Source organism: Schistocerca piceifrons, chromosome 4, assembly GCF_021461385.2.
Source record: "Schistocerca piceifrons isolate TAMUIC-IGC-003096 chromosome 4, iqSchPice1.1, whole genome shotgun sequence".
In the NCBI taxonomy this organism is placed as follows: domain Eukaryota; kingdom Metazoa; phylum Arthropoda; class Insecta; order Orthoptera; family Acrididae; genus Schistocerca; species Schistocerca piceifrons.
The window spans coordinates 557,595,672-557,616,238 of record NC_060141.1 but is presented as its reverse complement, the minus strand read 5'-3'; positions in this window follow the sequence as shown (position 1 = coordinate 557,616,238).

Sequence of the window (20,567 nt, the reverse complement as noted above, 5' to 3'; positions counted from 1 at the left end):
AGTAGGGAAGGCGCATTGTCGACCTCGATTTATTGGAAGAATTTTAGGCAACTGTGGTTCATCTGTAAAGGACGTCCCATATAGGTCACTAGTGCGACCTAATGTCAGGTACTGTCCGAGTGTTTGGGATCCCCACCAGGTTGAACTAAAGGAAGATATCGAAGCAATTCGAAGACGGGCTGCTAGACGTATTACAGGTAGGTTTGAACATCACTTACGTATTATGGAGATGCTTCGGGTACTGAAATGGGAACCCCTGGGGAGAAGGCGACGTCGTTTGCGAGGAACACTATTGAGAAATTTTAGAGAACCGATATTTGAAGATGACTGCAGAACAGTTTGACAACCGCCAATGTACATTCAGGGTAAGAACCACGAAGATAAAAGAAATAGGGCTCGTAAGGAGGCATATAGACTATTGTTTTACCCTCGCTCTATTTGCGAGTGGTGCAGGAAACGAAATGACTAATAGCGGTACAGGGTACCCTCCGCCACGCACTATATGGTTGCTGGTGGAGTATGTATATACATGTAGGAAAAGCGCTTACTACCAGCTGAATATGTTAACATAATAACGTTGCTCGATTCTAGATTCAAGAACGTATATTTTCAAAGTGCTTTCGCATATTCGGATGCAATCAAGAGCCATCAAGAACTGACTTGCAGCTGTAGAAACGCCTGTCACTGAGAGTGGCCAACACATTGATACATTACCGGAAAACCGAGAAACCAAGATCGTAAAGCAGCAAAATAATTTGCAAACTGGAACAGAAATGGACGTAACATAACAGTATCAACTGGAAAATGACTTTCTAGATTAAACAAGGTCCACTAGAAGTGTGGAATCATATCATCAGAACTACCTATCCAAAGCTAGAATAAATTCACTTAAATATCTGAGCAGCATAGCGACATGATTAGCTTCTGAAAGACTGTTCTCTAAAGAGGGATATGCTCTCTATCAACAACGAAAGGGAAACACCTCTCAAAAATGTTATTTTCACAGTTAAGTTCACAAAAAGTTGTAGCATGTTTAATGTTAATGAATACTGTATTTATCAATCAATATTTATGATATTAAATGTTTAGTCTGTTGTTTTTTAGGTCATACTTTAATATCATCATTTACATTGATATTAAAAACATCCATATTTTGTGATCTATTATTATCAGCCATCGGTATTTAGACATCGATGAATCCAAAATCAGCATCGACGATCTGCCATCGTCGTCCAACTCTAAATCCAAGTAACGAGAGCCGATGCGGCTGAATATCATCAGTTAGTAAATTGTTACCACAGATATGCGTTGTTCTCTATCAAGAGTGGACCGTTGTAGACGTTCTTGCAGCAACGTGGCGCAACAAGTGTTTGAAGCAATAACTTTTTGTGATTAGTATTTCTCCGGCAAAAGGAGGAGAGGTGACGTATACAATCCTAGATAGACGAAAAATATACCGAGCGTACAGGTTTATATCCCTAACCTAATCCATTGTGTCTTAAGGGAGATAGAATGTGTCTTAAGGGAAGCTAGAATGTGTCGTTGTAGACGATCCTCCGTCTACCCAGCGTCATTCGAAAGATACAGGCTGCTGACCAACACTTTTCAATAATAATAAGAACAGAACACTAGACTGCACAAGCACACATCACAGTCTTACACAGTTGTATACACGACAGAACTGAAATTAAGTTGGAAAAGAAAACAATAGGGTCTCACATGTCGTAGAAAAATATGTAAATGGAGGCAATGCACAGATTCGGATAGCACGAGGAAGGGTGGGAAATTAACGGTGAGGTTTGCAAAGGGTCCTTTCCGGCATTCGGCTGATGTGACTTAAAGCACCAACAGAAAACCTACAAGGTCTGACCAAAAAATTGAAGCACCCAGATGGGGAGGGTCAAATGGTTCAGATGGTTCAAATGGCTCTGAGCACTATGGGACTTAACATCTGAGGTCATCAGTCCCCTAGAACTTAGAACTACTGAAACCTAACTAACCTTAGGACATCACACACCACCATGCCCGAGGCCGGATTCGAACCTGCGACCGTAGCAGTCTTGCGGTTCCGAACTGAAGCGCCTAGAACCGCTCGGCCACCGCGGCCGGCTGGGGAGGAGGCAACGATATGAAGCTCCTTGGGCTGAGGGCATACGCCATATTATTTCAGAGATTACAAAATCGAGTCAAATTTACAAAGACCTTGGCAATGTGAACCCATTTATCAGTATGACATTGCACCCCTATGGCCTGGACACATGCAATGATTCGATTGGGAATGATATTACGGATCTGTTGTAATCTCTCCTGGGGCAAGCTGTCCAGAAACTTTTGTAACTATGTTGAGAAGTTGTAACTGAATGTTACTATTATATACGCCCAAACATCTACAGTAGTAGAAAATTATTTCATTGTTATACTTCATTACGACGGATGGCAGGTTCCACACTATTATTACTAATTAAAAACTTATTTTGACAGGGCGGTACTAGAATAGAAATATGGTATCACAATAAGAAATAACCAATAACATTTATTAATAGTTGTGATACATTATGGTACTTTGGTGACAGTTTGATGCATGGCACTGAATGTCCCATGCCTCATACAATGAAATCTAAATAACTTTGCTATTCCTTGTAAGTCTATGATATTGTCACTGTCATAGAAATTAATTGTGCAGACATTCTTGATTCGCTGCCCTATTGTTCCGTAAATAGGAACTACTACGTCAGAATGCAGTCTTCAGAATGGAACTCGTAGAAGCTTCCAGGGATTGTACTTAGCTGGTTGCAGGTACTGAACTGAGCTATCTGACTGAATGATCGAAACTGTCTGTGTGTCTATGACACATCTGCTTGTTGGCAGATGGCTTTCCATCTCCGTCAACACTCGGAAAAAAATTGTCCCCCATTGACAGAGCTCGCTTTGGAGGCTGGCAGCACTGTCGGCAGATGAGTACGACGTGCTGATGGACGTGGAGAGGAAGCAGAAAGTGGTCGTGAATAGCAGCGCATTATGGAGGATAGCGTTCGGAACTGACAGGGCTGTTCGGAACTGGCAACAACAAGAACGGATCACAGACAACCCATAAGCGGGGACGACCCAAATACACGTCGTCTAATCAGACGACCGACGAAACGGCCAAGCAAGGTCGTTGCCACTCAAACGTGTGTGTCGGCAATCGTCGGGCGAGTGATGGCTATCCTGTCCTTCCTCGCTACTCCACGCCAACCGACCAACTCAGAGCCAGTACGCTGACAATATTTAAATTAACTTGTCAGTCAGAATCACACAAATTATACACCGTTTCACGAACACTTGCACGAAGAACTCGACGATGCTAACGGCAGTGACTGTGCAATAACAAGGACGAATCAAGAGTCGACACACACAGCTAACCCATAAGCGGCCAAATACACGTCGTCCGACAAAACGACCGACCGACGATGAACCAAAGTCGTCCCCACTCAAATCAAGTGCGTCGACAATCATCGGGCGAGCGATGGCTATCCGCGCCTCCCTGGTGCTGCATGCCCCACTGGTGCGACGTCGTGGCTGCGCCAACCGACCAACTGCTACACATCAGCACGGAGACAGCACTAAAATAACTGGCCAGTGAGCATCACAGGCTACACACAACTTAACAAACACTTGGACGAAGAACGCGACCAATGCTAAAAGCAGTGACTGTGCAATCACAAGGACGAACCACGAGTTGAGACACACACCGCCAACCCATAAGCGATCGGCGACCAAATACACGTCGTTTGGTAAAACGACCAACAGACGATCAACCAAGACCGTCCTCACTCAAGCCATGTGTGCCGGCGACGGTCGGGCGAGCCATGCCTATCCGAACCTCACTGCCGCTCCTACCCGACAGAACTTCTGCCGCGTCCCAACTGTGCGACTGCAAGGTCCGAACTCCACTGCTGATGCGTTCCAACCGACTTCATTGCCGGGTCCGAACTGCGCTGCTGGCGCGTTCCAACCCGCTGGACGACACACGACGACCAGGAAATAATAGCAGTCCATAAAACATAATACGGCAGGGTCTATATCGATAAGCGCTGCTGCTGCCGCTCACGGGCAGGCAAGGCAGCAGCTCAGTAACACCAGTAATTGAAAATTAACATAACGAGGAGGCAGTACGGTAAAAACAGGGTGCTAAATAAGAGATGGCACGAACACGAGCCACGCACGGCTCACCTACTAAGTCTATCTGAATTGAGTTAATGCACTGAAACCTTAGTCTTCATCTAAAGTATCCCTCTCTTCCTCCTCCCCTCCTGCCGCCCCTCCCTTTCTGAGTTACCACATGCATTTCATATCCTTCTTTTCTTCCAGCTTCAGTGTAGTTTGTATACAGTTAGTCCATAAAGTTTTAATTATTTGCACGAACAAATAAAGTTAGGTAATTGATATTTTGTTTATTTACAGCTACGTGTAAGCGGTGCTGATGCACATTGGAACACCTGCCACTAGAAGATACAAAACAAAAAGGCGCAGCTCGCTGATAAAGTGAGAATCGTGTGGTAATTCATTTTGAAAGAGAAAAACAATAAACAGTCTATGCTGAGTTGCTGGAAACGTACAACAGCTACAGTGGCTCGGTGGCGCAGACGTTTACAGTGTCCGAAAGGCGGAGAACGAAGAGGCAAACCATATCTCTCAGAAGAACTCAGAAATTATAAGAGAAGTGGATGCTCTATTACTCGAAAATGGCGTCTCACAATTAAGGCGATGGTGGAAAAAGTGCGAACTAGTGTCGGATCAGTTTTCAGTATCTTGCGCGACAATACCACGTCGCAAAGGCCGCCGCCCGTTGATTACCGCTACTGCTTGCGCCCAAGTTCATCCTGCATGGGACACAGTAACATATGCTGCATCTTTTTTGTTATCAAATTTCCCCTCCTCCCTTCCCATTCCCCCCTCCTAGCCGGCCGTGTGGCCGTGCGGTTCTAGGAGCTACAGTCTGGAACCGCGTGACCGCTACGGTCCCAGGTTCGAATCCTGCCTCGGGCATGGATGTGTGTGATGTCCTTAGGTTAGTTAGGTTTAAGTAGCTCTAAGTTCTAGGGGACTGATGACCACAGTAGTTAAGTCCCATAGTGCTCAGAGCTATTTCGAACCCCCCTCCTAACCGTATACTCCTGACATCGCACTCTCTTTCCTCGGGTGAAAAAATCATTGCGTGGCAGAAAGTTCCACAATGATGACGAGGTGATTTTCTTTTTGGCCAAAATGCAGATTTCTGCAACGAACGTGTCCGACAAGTCATCCATCATGGGAAAAATATTTCATGGAAGCAGCTTGCTCTTTCGAAGATGATAATTAAATGAACAAATATCAAACCACAAATACACACCAGAATACAGACGAAAGACGAAAGATAAACACACAAAGACAGTTACAAACTGCAAACATAGACACGCAATACACAGTGAAAAGTGAAAATGAAATGTTGAAGGAAATGTTATTGAATATAAAACATGGCAAGTGACGTGCCTTATTCATATTACTTGATTGTTCCAAGATAATCTGAAAAATGACAGGTTCATCGCAAATTTCAGGTTCTTGTCAATGAAAACTTTGTAAAAATGTGTGCATATTAACAGCGGTGCCAAAAAATGGCTGCCGGTAGGAGTAATGCGTCCTGTGTTCATACAAGGGAAATGCTTTTCAGGGACGATCTGTGCGAATCTGAGGATGATGTGGATAATTGCGACTCAGATAAAGATCGTGAATGTGTTCCTAATCACAAAGGCGCTTTAAAGGTTTTGCTAATCAGGTAAATCGGAAATTTATTTAAACAAGTAAACAATGTTAAGTTGTGTGACCATACTTTACGTGAATTTACGTGACAGGGTGACGGTGTTAAGGACCACACTTAACATTGTATATGTGCTATAGCAAGGTGTTTGCTGTAATTAATTTTGTACGGTCCTAAATCACACATTAATTTTCGAAGTTGTTATACTTTATTATTGCAAAAATTGATAGAGTAAACTTAATATAAAAAAAACTGCAATAATTCGGTCCTTTTAAGTTTGTTTTCTGAGGCGCTTCCCAGTAAACCTTCGATAATTCATCCAGCGTGTACACAGTGATATGTCAAACTATATTAACTGTACTCAGTTTGTTAGTAAACAATGTTATGTACCCATTGACGAGTCCATACATATTATGAAAATATATGTATGAGTGTGTGTGTGTGTGTGTGTGTGTGTGTGTGTGTGTGTGTGCGTGTGTGTGTGTGTGTGTGTGTGTGTGTGTGTGTGTATGTGTGTGTGTGTATTATATATCTCCTTCTAAACCATTGGTCCGATTTCAACCAAACTTGGACACATATCCCTAACTTTCGGGCAAAAACTGTCGCGCTGTAGAAACCACCCACCTATCACAGTTCAGGGAATATGACGTCACAATCACCGAGATGCATGAAAAACTGCCGCATTATACATGATGTTTAAATTTTTTATTTTTTTGCTACTAACTCTGTCCACAACATACTGCGCAGACAGTATGCGTATATGCCTTTGAATGTAACTACACAACTACGCTGACCAACCAGAACATTATGCCCATCGACCTACTATCGATATAGACCCCGCCGGCCGCGGTGGTCTAGCGGTTCTGGCGCTGCAGTCCGGAACCGCGGGACTGCTACGGTCGCAGGTTCGAATCCTGCCTCGGGCATGGGTGTGTGTGATGTCCTTAGGTTAGTTAGGTTTAAGTAGTTCTAAGTTCTGGGGGACTTTTGACCTAAGATGTTGAGTCCCATAGTGCTCAGAGCCATTTGAACCATTTTTGATATAGACCCCTTCCACACGATTGCAGCGTCACTTGGCGAGGAATGACTGCTAGTCAGACACACGCAAAATGCATGTAGTATCAGTGAGAGTGCTGCCCGAGTGTAGATAAGGGAAGGAGCGCGATCTATCTGAGTGCCACCGAAGGCAGATTGCGATGGCCCAGAGGCTCGGAATGAGCGTTTCGGAAACTGCATGGCTAGTCTGGTGTTTAAGGAGTGCTGTGGTGAGCGTCTTCAACACGTGGCGAAACCAAGGAGAAACCAAGTCCCGTCATTACAGACGTCAGACGTCATAGGCTGGGCAGACTGGTAAAACAGGACAGGCGGTGAACTGTGGCAAAACTCTCGTCAGACTTTATTGATGGGCAGAGTGCAAGTTTGTCTGAACACACAATGCAGCGAACACTCCTAGCAATGGGCCTCTGGAGCCGATGACTCAATCATGTGCCAATGTTAACACCACGACACCGGAGACTACGACGTTGGTGCAGTGGCAGAGAGTTGCATAGTCTGATGAATCCCGATACTTTTCTCATCATGCCGATGGGAGGGCGTGAATCCGTCATCATCCAGGAGAACAGCTCCTTGACTCCAGTGTTGTGGGACGGAGGCAAGCTGTCGGTGGCTTCATTATGCTCTGTAGAACATTCACATGGGCATCTATGGGTCCAGGGTACCATGACGGCCAAGGAGTATCGTACACTGGTTGCAGACCCCGTACACGCCTTCATGACAATCATGTTTCCGACGGTAGTGGCATTTTTCAATAAGATAAAGAGCCTTGTTGCAAGGCCAGGGGTGTGATGGAGTGTTTTGAGGAATACAGAGGCGAGTTCCAATTGAGGTACCGCCCCCCCCCCCCCCCCGTCCCCCCAGCTCACCAGATCTGAACCCGATCGAACACATCTGGAATGTGACTGAACGTGCCGCCAGAGCTCATCGCCCCCATGCATCGAATTTACGGGAATCAGGTCACTTGTGTGTGCAAATGGCTCTGAGCACTATGCGACTTAACTTCTGAGGTCATCAGTCGCCTAGAACTTAGAACTAATTAAACCTAACTAACCTAAGGACATCGCACACATCCATGCCCGAGGCTGGATTCGAACCTGCGACCGTAGCGGTCGCTCGGCTCCAGACTAGCGCCTAGAAGCGCACGGCCACTCCGGTCGGCACTTGTGTGTGTAGATTTGATGTCAGTTCCCTCCAGTGACCTAGCAAGCCCTTGTTTCCACGCCACGACACTTGGTCACTGTTACCCGTACGAAAGATGGACATACCGCTATAGAGCTATGAGGAGGTGTTGCCATCGAAGCAGCTGCACCTAGCGTACAGAAACTGTCCGGGATGTTACGCCACTACAAACACAATTCATTTCTTGTTTTCGTTTCCAATAGAAAATTGGCAAAAGAAATACCCGGGTCATGTCGGGTTTGTCAGCAATTTTTTAAAAATCGAGTTTTGGGCAGATTTCACCATTTTTAAAATATGTCGTTACTGTAGTTATAAGTTATTTGGAAATATGTCTTATCTGAATAAAGCAAACATACAGTATGAGCTTGAAATATCTCATTTATGTGATTTTATTGAAACTCCACTGAGCAATTTCTGAAAACAACGAAGTTGCCTCTTACTACTGTCTACAAAATGGTTCAAATGGCTCTGAGCACTATGGGACTTAACTTCTGAGGTCATCAGTCCCCTCGAACTTAGAACTACTTAAACCTAACTAACCTAAGGTCATCACACACATCCATGCCCGAGGCAGGATTCGAACCTACTGCCGTAGCGGTCGCACGGTTCCAGCCTGTAGCGCCTAGAACCGCCCGGCCACTCCGGCCGGCACTGTCTGCAAACGAGGTCCTCACGTAATGGCTGTGAAATTTATTTCTTGTCGATTTGAAATGACTAAAAAAGTAGATAATTTACTTAGTGCCAGGGATAGTTATAAATTGTTCTGTTTCACGTCTAAACAACAAGCCGACTGTCATTGAAAATTAATGGATATTAATGCAAAGGGAGACGCTGCCGGTTCTGAAAAAAAGATCAAGTAAGTGTTATGTTTCATCTCTCGAGTTGTTTGTTAAGTATGAGAGAAGGTAAAAGGAATTTGTGGAGGTGACAAGAACTTGTGGGATTTCGTGTTGCCAACACGCTCAAGCGATTTACATAGCACCTTGCACGTGAGACGGGCGCCACGCGATGATCATTACAGAACCAGACATGCGTAGCAGGCATTCGCGCGTGTCGTGATGCATCGTGGCAGGTTCTGATTTGCATTGCATTTCTGCCGACAGCTGTTCGCGCCTTTTCCACGTCTCGCAGCCGGCGCCGCTCGGCCAAAGACTCCCTGAACAGGCTGGCCGCGTGCTTGCTACGCTGCGTCACACGGCTCGTACTCACCAAACAGCATTCCCACAATCCCAATAATAAGATCCGCTTCAGACTGGCTTCCCATACATAACGCCACTCATCAAGTGTTGTATTTTACGACGCAAGATCCAACAATACGGTTCGACGTACAGTCAAATGGTGTGGTTACTACACAACTGAAATGTTCTCAAACACTCATGAACCTCTATATGCAACTGTAAATTGCGCAGCTTATCTGCGTGATTAAGGATATTTCGTGTTGCGACTTGAAGTAAAAAGACAACCTCTAAAATGCATTCATTTTTCAAGAACGTCTAAGGCTACCTGTACTTATGAAAGTATGAATCAGTGCACTCTTCCATCGCTTTTTCGTACAAAAGTTTCATATTGAAGAGTGGAAAAAATTCTTTTCCCCATTTTTTTGGAAATTTGTGGTAAGGTGTTATGGGACCAAACTGCCGAGTTCATCGGTCCCTAAGCTTACATTCTACTTAAACTAACTTACGCTAAGGACGACACACACACCCATGCTCTAGGGAGGACTCGAACCTCGGACGGGGGGAGCCGCGCGCACCGTGACAAGGCGCCCAAGATCGCTCGGCTACTCCGCCTGGCTCCTTTTCCCACTAATAATTCTTTATCACTAAGAGATTTTTGTCTTGTTAGGCCTTATCAGGAAACAGCTGACTAGCGTCCACAAAGATACTAGTGCAACAGAAACTCAACCTTGAAAAGTGGAGATATTATTTACAACTGTGTAGAACATTTGGTAGTGAAATTAGGCAGGAGATATCAAACCCTGTCAGTTTTTACATTATGTTGCTGAAAGTTTACATGCGGAGTACAATGAAGACGATACGTGCTTAACAAATGATAGTGATATTGTAACAGGTGCCGACCCATGTAGTTCATCATCTTTGTCGGACTGGGAGCCACAAATCCTGCCTTCAGTGAAACTCAGTAAGGACAATCGCTATCCAAGGGGCGGGTACTATCCGTAATTACGGTTATGGAATACCAAACACAGCATATTAAAAAAAACAATTATGAACAGATTTCGATTACGTCCTCACCAATATGACCATGTAGAGCATAAGAAAAACTATAGATAATAAAGGGAGGACAAAGCGTATTTGTTACAAAAAATGATGTTTGGTTCAAATGGCTCTGAGCACTATGGGACGTAACATCTGAGGTCATCAGTCCCCTAGAACTTAGAACTACTTAACCCTAACTAACCTAACGACACCACACACATCCATGCCCGAGGCAGGATTCGAACCTGCGACCTTAGAGGTCGCGCGGTTCCAGGCTGAATCGCCTAGAACCGCTTGGCCACCTTGGCCAGCTAGTGATGTTTGCTCGTTTCAAAAACGCTCGATACAATTTACAGGACGTGCATGTTGGTGACCTACTACATCATGAACATCAAAATGCTCACGACATAGATTACAATGAATTCAAGGGAAGCAGTGGATGTTAGCATAGCTTCAAACATTGCTACAGAATTGGGAGACGCAAGATAAGGAAATTTCAAACAAAGCGTCGACTTGGCGATACAGAGCAAACTGCAGAATCGGTCCGAAAATTTGTAGATGAGATAAAAAAACTTATCCCATCGATCAGCAAGGAATTTGATCAGTAAGGAATTTGTTTTCAAGTCCGACCAGTTGCGCTTTGAAGAGGAAGTGTACATGAAAGAGGCCTGGAAATTAGTGGTAGCAACAGAGTTGTCTCGAGTTCAACTAACATCAGTACCTTAACGCATTCGTATACAATTATGCCGACTGTCAATTCTGGATGGTAAATTGGTTGCGAGAAGTTGGAGGTGCTCTGCCCCCTACAATTCTTTCTCATGTGCGTGATCTAGCAAAGTCAGTAGTGAATATTTACGTCAGAGCAAGCAAGAGTGGGGAAATCAGCTAGAGAGAATTACTACAATTAGGGTATGAGCACTTTTTTGGCCAACAGCTGGTCAAAATAACTTGCTTTTGCTTGATTCCTGTTCTGCATATAAAAATCATACTCTTTTAGAGAAAACTGTCCCTCCTGAAAAGTGTGTGAAATTGCAATTCATACCACATGGCACCACTGGACAAATTAAGCCTCTGGATGTTTGTTATTTTCGTGCCTATAAAACATATTGTTGAACTGTTTGCAGCTACGCCTTAAAGGATGGCCAGTTTTACGATAAGCTCCTCGACAGACTGCTTCGCATTCGGTTGCATGACATCACGTTCCGTCAGTTCTCATCACACCGTTACACCAATGTGCATTCTTTAAGAGTCGATATCTAGCTAGGAGCCCTCCACGGCTTGTAACTCCCCCGGAGATCTCCTTCTGTCTTGGTGGTGCGAACCTTTGTGCTCGCCGGCCGCGGTGGTCTAGCGGTTCTAGGCGCGCAGTCCGGAACCGCGCGACTGCTACGGTCGCACGTTCGAATCCTGCCTCGGGCATGGATGTGTGTGAAGTCCTTAGGTTAGTTAGGTTTAAGTTGTTCTAAGTTCTAGGGGACTGATGACCACAGTAGTTAAGTCCCATAGTGCTCAGAGCCATTTGAACCTTTGCGCTCGCCGTGGCGCGCCGTTTTTCTTTCGGTGTTCTGGTTGCAAGTTAATATTTTGTTTTGAAAATTTCTTGAATGTCGACACTGTCTGTTTTATGGAGTTTAGTACATACGTCCCGTAGAAAGTCCTCTGGGGGCCGAACCGCACAATAACTCTGCATTCGGTGTGGGGTGGCGGTCTGGTGGGTGGACTGCTGTGGCCTGTTGTGGGGATGTGAACCACTGAGGGCTACGGCGGGACGAAGCCTCTCCGTTGTTTGTAGGTTTAGGTGCACACACACTATATCAAGGTATAACAGTTTCCCCTCCCACAGAATCTATTCCCTGATGTCTGAACACATGGCTGGCCGTTGTGGCCGAGCGGTTCTAGGCGCGTCAGTCCGGAACCGCGCTGCTGCTACGGTCGTAGGTTCGAATCCTGCCTCGGGCATGGATGTGTGTGGTGTCCTTAGGTTAGTTAGGTTTAAGTAGTTCTAAGTTCTAGGGGGTTGATGACCTCAGATGTTAAGTCCCATAGTGCTCAGAGCCATTTGAACCATCTTAACACATGTTCTATTGCCCTGTTCCTCTTGTCTATACATTCCTTTCCAGGATGAAGTACTGCTTTTGTTACTTTGATAACCTATCAGTCCACTCAGTTATCAGTATCCTTCTGTAACACAAACACTTCTGAAACGCTTCGATTCTCTTTCGTTTCGTTGTTTGCACAAACTATGACTTATTCCCATACAACTCTGTACTATGGCCGTACATTCTCAGAAATTCCTTTCTCAAGATAAGGCCTATGTGAAATACTTGTAGACTTGCTTTGGCGAGAAATTCTCTCTTTGTCCCAGTAAGTTTGCTTCTTATATCTTCCTTGCTTCGTCTGTCACGCTTTTATTTTATTTGTGGTACCCAATTATGATACTATTCTCATTTCTGCTGCGCCTTAATAATTTCAACTTTCTTTGGCGTACTTTCAATCGATAATCCATGCTCAGCAGTACTGCACACACAGTAGTTTTGCAGGGTGAATGTCGTATCCTGCCCACTTGTCTAGTGTAGGGTGCCTAGGAAGCTGTTTTCTCGGATAGCTAGACAACAGTTCAAGCAAACTTTATTAATCAAGTTTATTACAGTAAGTTAAATTGACAATACTTAGCTTTCTGTCCCCCCGTAGGAGGTTCGAGTCCTCCCTGGGGCATGGGTGTGGGTGTGTTGTCCTTAGTGTAAGTTAGATTAAGCAATGCGTAAGAGGGACCGATGACCTCAGCAGTTTGGTCACACAAGACCTTACCACAAATTTCCAGTTTAACTTTGTATTTTCACACAGAGGTGTCACAAGCAGTTGGCGACATGCAAATAATCAGTGTCCTTTGGTGTATACAATTTCTATGCAAGCAAAACACAACAGTTTATAAGTCACGGGTAAAGCGTTTGGATGACGGCTCGTCTTCCAGTGCGGCCGCGGCTAGGGGGAGCGGTGCTAATATTCTCTTCGTGTAGAGGCCGCTCCTGTCGTGGTGTCGTCCTAGTCAGCGTTCTATTGGCTGACGTCGTCTCACTGCCCTCTCTGCTGTAACGTTCCAGGCCGACGTGCCGGCGCTTCAGGTTACGCCGGAAGAGTGAACATTAATGAAACCGACAAACTGCGGGGGCCTATTTCTGGCCGAAAATAGAGCAGAAAGGTCTTATGAACATGTGTCAGAAAATGCGTCGTTGCCACGATATATGGCGCTGACGAATGGCAATTTCTCTGGTCACGTGTCGTGTGTTCTTTGTGTGTTGAAAGCTGTCTGACTGACGCAGTGCACTGCAAGCAGCAGAATAGTCCGGTATTCATATTGGGAACAAGCCGAGACGGTGTTTGTGTACGGCTAAGCAGATGGAAACAGTCGAGAGGCAGCACGGCTTTACCAAAACAAGTACCCTCACAGACACCATGAAATGTCCCCTTTGAACAATTATACATGACTGTGCTTAAACTGACACACAATATTTTTAGCGCAACGCAATCTGACTATCAAAGATCCCTGCAAAAGAATGGCCCTGAGTAACATTAAACTATACCTTTCAGAAATCACTTACCTCACAAAAATCTTCATTACTCGAAATACTGCAATACAGCGAGCGCCACTACTGCCAGCTAAATAAAAGATTCAAACTACGGAAGGCACTAACTACTGATAGGGCTAGTTAGCAAATGAAAGATATTAATAGAGAACAAACAATGTATTTACCTTAATAGTCATAATATATATAGCAGTTCATGACAAATTACAAAACTCCGGCATCTCTCTCCCCACATGCACCATTGCTGGCGGCTCACCTCCAACTGCGCAACGCTACGCGCTGTTCACATCCAGCTGCCGCTGCCCAACACTACAATGGCAGACAACAATGCAAACTAGACACAGACTGCACACAGCACAGCCAGTGATTTTTATACAGAGGTGGCGTTACCAATAAAAAAACCTAAACAGCCTACTTACGTAGCCCCCATGCTCCCCACAAGAAATTTTACAAATTGTTTTGGGCAGTGGCCAATAATGATTTGATAAAATTTTCATAATTACAATAACAAAGATATCAAATGCACACACTTATTGATACAATGTTGGTCAAAAGCTAAAATTTTCTCACAGTCCATAAAGACAGTCCTCATCATTTGTCCCAGTAAAATTGCAGTGTTTTTCTCAAAGTCTAAGCAGTAAAAGACAATGCACACGGAAGTAGTGGATTTCCATGCAGTCTTGAAGAAGTAGTGTTGTCCTTCCAACGGAAAGACAGTGCTGACTCTTGACATGCTGACAGGTAATGGGCCACAACAGAGCAAACCCACAGCAGAGTCAGTCGAAGTTTTGAAGAATATTGGTAGGTAGGTCATCACAGAGCATACCCATTGTAGTCCTGGTAGAGATTACGATATTGGTGGGCCACCAGAGGTGCAGACCCATTGTAGTCCTTGTAGAAATAATGGTATTGGTGGGTCATCAAAGATGCAGACCCACTGTAGTCCTTGTAGAGATGGCCAGCAGCCATCTGTTGTGACTGTGCAGGTGCACAATCACCATTGAAGAGTCTTGCGGAGAATATAGCAAGTCCATAAACCACCACTTGTGCACTCACAAAAAATTTTTTTTTTTAATTGTCCTTAGAACCAGCACTGCTGTTATCCAGTCCCTTGATGAATTATTAACACACGTGCAAACACTAACAGTCCCTACTTCTCACATATTGTCCATATACTATGACCAACAGAAACGTGTGCAGTGAAATGGAACTTACAAGTTAATAATATGATGAACTGGTGTCAATTACAATTATATAACGTAAGAATACAATTACAAAGGTACAAAATACACCATTAAAGAACATAATAATACAGATAACATTTGTAGTAACACAGGCTTTACAAAAGAATAGAAATAAACATATACATCAGTGTTACAAAAATAATGACATAAGTACATACATAAAGATCAGAATAACTTTTGAAACATCACCTTCACATATGAGCAACAAAACAGAATAAATAATGTCTCAACATCTTTACAAAGTAAATAACATAGTATTAGAAAAATTCTACAACATAGCTCTCATCAGCTAAACACATAAAGACAGGAAAAACAGAAATACACAAGGGTACACAGACATATAGAGGGATGACACAAAAGGAAAGGACAGGGTTTGTTTTACTGCAGTATTTTGCATGGAGATCTCCCTTTGTTCATCATTATTCCCAAAAGTACTATCTAAGCCTGCTTTCTGTATTCTGTTCACATCCTCTTTCAAAATAGTTTTTCTCCACTGTACACTACCTTTTTTTTGCCAAACCATTTTCTTATATCTTCTCAATGCATTTCTTCCAATTCATCATAGTTTCTTATATAGTCTACCCCCTCCTAAGCTAACTTAAAACTACTGAGCTCAGATGCTAAACTAAGGGACGAGGCAATGCAGCAGCACAAAACAATTAACACAAACAGCAATGATAAAAAATACAAAAGGCAAAGCAAGCAGCATAAATTACAACTAATATAAGGCACTGTGCAGCAAACAAGAAAAATAAATCAGTAGTAAAACTGGCTTAACAGAGTAATACAAAGTCAAATTCAGTAACACTATGCCTGGCAAACAGCAGCAGTAAATGCTATAACGTATACCTAAGCATGACAAAGCTCAAGCAGAAAAAATAGTACACTAAAGACAACAATGCAGATAAAGGAAATGTATAATCGCATCTTAATGTCTATGTAATTAAAGTGGTGCACCACAAGAAGTTATTCTACCAAAAAAGTTACCAAGTACTTGAAAAGAAAATTATGAATGCAGTTCCTGTGAAGGTAAATGTCTTTCTGTGCTCCCTCATTTTTTTGAAAAAAATTATTATTTACTCGATCTGTAGACAGAAAATATTTATATTAGTACATCAATAAATTTTATTTTAACCAATGCTGCAGTGTAGCTAGAAACAAGATATTACACAAAATAGGCAAAGCAAGGCTTCAAACGTCATTCACTAGCCATATGGCATTTCATAATGCAGTAAACAATCTTTCAACTAGCAAGACAATAGACATAAAATGTTTCTCATCATTTCATTTCAGTAAATATCATAAATTAAGAACTCTACAGTGTAATCATGTTTTCAAGTTCGAGCGTGTCGTATTTGCGATGCTTTCTACAAAGGAATGTCAATAGCGAGGATAATGGACTCCCTTTTTTTTTCACCTGTGCCTCTGAAAGGCTTTTTTCCAGGTGTCTGTCGCACAGCTGCCTACGTGATGCGTCGTGCCCCCGACGCATTACGTGAAGGTCACTTTCTTGCCGAAATATTTACGACACCGGTTTCCGCTACAGTGACAGTCTCATATAAAAATATTTCACAGGTCGAGAATTTGCATTGCAAATGTGTAGAAACAAAATCCTATGAATATAACAGTGTTCAAAAAGTTTTCGTTGGCATTGTGATACATTCACGCATTTACACACATTTCATAACTCTTAAAGTACGATTCTTGGTTTCCAACAACCTTTTTCACAAACCAGAGTCCCTAACCACTACTCATTATTCCTTACCTTATTCGTCGACACTTCTTCAATATTTCATGATAACAGATACATAGCATACTCAAATAAGTCATATAGCATCAGCTTATTGATCATAAACATACATCAACAGCATAATACACATCGTCGTCGTAAAAATAACATCATAACACCTCAGTCAAATCTCAAAATCGTCGTAGCTTTCTAATTTCAAAACCTAAAAAAAATTCTCTGCTCATTTCAATAGTGTCATCTACCTCAAACGTACTTTAAAAATCATGATCCCATAAGAAATACGACATTCAAAGCTCTTATAGTATCACAATGGTTCCGAAAAAATATGAACATTTCACAAAGTACAGACAAAATACAATTTCATAAGTGTGAAGGTATCCAACTGTGTAATTGCGTAAACATGTGTCACTGATGTAGTAAAAAAAAAAATGTTTATCTCTCAGTTAAATGATCAGATAGCTGTGTAATTTGTGTGTTAGAGAAATATGGTACCGACGTGTAAATTTGTATAAGCAAATACCATATTAGCTAGGGTCCTTGTGCTTGCCAAACACATGGTACACAAAGTAAGCGTGTACCCCCCTGAGGTTTAATGTAATTATACCCTTCAGGTGTTACAGATTACAACAATGGAATGAAATGTATCATGGAAAACCTTTATATCATTGTACTTCAAATATCTTTTAAAAATAAATGTTTTAAGTACAAAATTAATCACTTAAATACGTGTACTGTAGCGCTAAACTGTGCGTCTTGTTGTAAGATAATCTCTGTGGAGGCGTCGTAGTTATCGTCCTCCGAAAGCTAAGTTCTGCAGAAGTCAATGTACTTACCTCATCATAAACGAAAGTGAAATGCTTTGCGTATAGATATCGTAGTTATTACGTACCTTACCGTGATCCAGAAAGTACTATAATGTAACGTACTGTTGTGCTACGGAAAAGGCTGTCTCATTGTAGCTATACCACAAAAGTTACTACTAAAACATGTTTTACTTTCCAGAATAATACATAAAACTGTGCAGACATAAAACAGAAACGCCGCAAAAGCAACATTGTAAATTGTCACTCATTAGTAGCGTCGTGATAAAATCGTGTAGCTATTACATAAACTAATCACTGTGTCATCTGGTATCTCACATAAAGTACTTTAAATCCAGAATGTATTTTCAAGTAAACCAAAATGTTGCATAAAAATCTCATTAGCAGTACCAGTATATGTTCTAAGCATGTAAGTCTTATAGTCGTTACGTAATCATGTAACTAACAAGCAAGAATGTACACACACAATAACACTGTGTCGTCTGTTCTCAATAACAATGCATTCGTAATTTCTGTTTAAATAAGTTCTCTTGGTTCTTGACTGGTTATTTAACTTCAAACATTGTTGTATATTAACAGATTCTAAGTCTGACAAAGCATACTAGTAATGTAAAGTGAAATATTTTATGGCAAAGACTAAGTTAAAAAGCAGATTATCTTTCAATAAACGGTTTTACATGTGAAATGTGGTGCAATCCTTTACTCTTCCTAGTACGCAGAGTTTCAACTTGAATGCAATTATCATGTGGTATACATCGGATTCTGTAAGGTCCATTGTAAACCAGAAAGAATTTGTGACTCAAGTGTTTCTTCTTATGTGACAATGAATGAGCTTTAATGAGAACTTTCTGACCAATATATAATTTATTTGCATTTGCTTTACCGTGTAGTTTTCTCCTTTTGTCTGCTGCAGATTTTATATTTTTAAGAGCCAAATCAATTATGTCTTTGTGTCGAAGTTTACGTGTATTCGGGAAAGGTACAAGCTCTCTGATTCTGTTCGGTGGTTCTTCATTCTTTAGTACAAGAGTAGGTGGTAAAGCAGTGGAATGATGAGGCATTTCATTCAGCACATTTTGAAATAAGTGTAAATATCTGTCCCAATGCTGATGCTTTCTGTGACAATAAAGTCTGCAATGCTTATTGATTTCTTTCATAATCCGTTCAGACGGGTTACAATGTGGTGAATACAATGAAATAAAAACAGGTTTGATTTTATGATTCCGAAGCATGCGTGACCAAACAGCAGATCTGAATTGCGGTCCATTATCTGAAATGACTTTACTAACGTGTCCAACTTCACGTAAGAAATTTTTAACAAAGGCGTTGGATACAGACCGTCCAGTGGCTTTACATAACGGAGTGAAAGAAACAAATTTTGAAATAAGTTCAACAGCGACTAGAACGTACGAAAATCCATTAGATATTCTGACAAGCGGTCCCAAAAGATCAACAGCAGCAAATTCTTTTAATTTAGAAGGAATGATAGGAAACAGCGGAGCACGATGAGAGATAGTAGATGGTTTCGCCTTTTGACAAAGTTTACAAATAGACAAGACCCTTCGAATTCTCTTTTCCATATTGTTAAAATAACAAGTCGTTCGAAGAATGTGAGAACATTTTCGTGGGCCAAAATGTGCATAGTTGAAATGAATGTACCAAATGAGCTTATTAACAAAATCGTCAGGAATGCAAAGTACCCATAGCTTGTCATCAACAGTGCAGCGTTTGAACAGTATGTTGTTTCTAACCAGATAATAATGCCGAATCTGTGTGTGTGTCTTTTCATGCCATTTACTTTTGATGTCTTTCCAAATCGGATCTTTATCTTGTTCATGAGCAATGTCCTTTAAAGATGTGGTGATGAAGTTTTCAAAGGCGACTTTCTGAATGTAAAGAATACTGAAATTTTTTTCGAGGTTGCCTTCTGTGTTACTTTTCTCAAGCCCAGCCGGTGCGCGTGACAGTGCGTCGCAACAATGTTCTCCTTGCCGGGAATATAGACTATTGTGAAGTGGAATTCTTGCAGAAACAATGCCCAACGTTTTAACCTGTCATGATTTAATTTTGAAGACATAAGAAATTGTAATGCACGATGATCACTGTATACGTTTACGTGCTTACCAGAAAGAAAGAAGCGGAACTTGTTAAATGCCCAAACGGTAGCTAAAGCTTCTAATTCAGTAACGGAATAGTTTTTTTCAGATTTTGTTAGCACTTGGCTAGCAAAAGCAACGGTTTTCTGAACAGTAGTGTCATTTTCTGTGGCTTCTTGAAACAAATGGGCACCAAGACCGACTTTAGAAGAATCCGTGCTAAGGCAGAAATCTTGTGACAGATCTGGATGAGCTAGTATTGGCGCGTTAAGCAGCGATTCTTTCAAAGAATTGAATTCCAACTGTGCTTGTTCGTCCCAGTTCCAAATAGTATTTTTTCCAGTGAGAGAACAAAGTTTTGGTGTAACTAGAATTTGCATATTCAGAAAACGACGGTAAAAATTTACGAGACCTAGAAAACTGCGGACTTGTTTTTTTGTGGTTGGAACTGGAATGGCTCTGATTGCTTCTAACTTTTCAGGATCCGGCTGAATGCCTTCAGAAGAAATAATATGTCCCAAAAATCTCACCTTTGACCTACCGAATTCAGACTTTTCCAAGTTAACTGTAATGCCGGATTCTGCAAAAATACGTAACAAACTGTTGAGGATGCGATTATGTTGTTCCCATGAAGCTTCTGCTATTAGAATATCGTCCACATATAAGGTGATGTGACGTTTTAAGAACTCAGGTAATATGGAATTTAGCCCGCGAATGAATGCTGCCGAAGAAATGTTCAAACCAAAACGAAGTTTCCGAAACTGATAACAAATGCCGACACAAAGGAAAGCTGTGTATTTTCTACATTCTGGATGAAGTTCGATCTGATAAAAGCTGGATCTGAG